This window comes from Meleagris gallopavo, unplaced genomic scaffold (genome assembly GCF_000146605.3).
Source record: "Meleagris gallopavo isolate NT-WF06-2002-E0010 breed Aviagen turkey brand Nicholas breeding stock unplaced genomic scaffold, Turkey_5.1 ChrUn_random_7180001869617, whole genome shotgun sequence".
Taxonomy (NCBI): domain Eukaryota; kingdom Metazoa; phylum Chordata; class Aves; order Galliformes; family Phasianidae; genus Meleagris; species Meleagris gallopavo.
In genome coordinates this window covers 23332-23953 of record NW_011134588.1, presented here as the reverse complement: position 1 = coordinate 23953, position 622 = coordinate 23332, and positions in this window count along the sequence as shown.

Sequence of the window (622 nt, the reverse complement as noted above, 5' to 3'; positions counted from 1 at the left end):
GCCCGGTTTCTCTCCTCGGCTCCGCGGGGCTCCTCCCGGCCTGACCCGCCCGCAGCCTCCCGAGAGCGCATTGCTGGCTTTGGCGGCGCTGACTTTGGGTTCGGATCCACCGGGGACCGTCCCGGTGCCGTTCCCGTCTTGCGGATCGGCTCAGCTCTCCTCTCTCGGTCTGGCTCTTCTGTCTCCGACGTCGAGCGAATCGTCCCAGCTGTCACCGTCGCTGTCCCCTCCTCAATCCCCGTTCAGCTTCTCCTTGTCACCTCCCTCCTCGCCGCCGTCACCGCTCTACAAGACGGAACTGTGCCGCCCTTTTACCGCTACCGGCCATTGCCGCTATGGTGCCCGCTGTCAGTTTGCCCACGGCCCCGAGGAGCTGCGTGGGCTCCGCCGCCACCCCAAGTACCGCACGCAGCCTTGCAGCACCTTCCAGCGCTGCGGGACGTGCCCGTATGGCTCCCGTTGCCACTTCCTTCATGGCCCCGCACCGGCGGAGGGAAACACGGGCAGCCCGGGCAGCCCCCACGCCTCCCAGTGTTTGACCGTATCTCTGTGTCGGAATGAGGGGTGTGGTGATGGTTCCTCCCCAGAGGAAGGGAACCCCCCCCCCTCCCCTTCCTTCCTC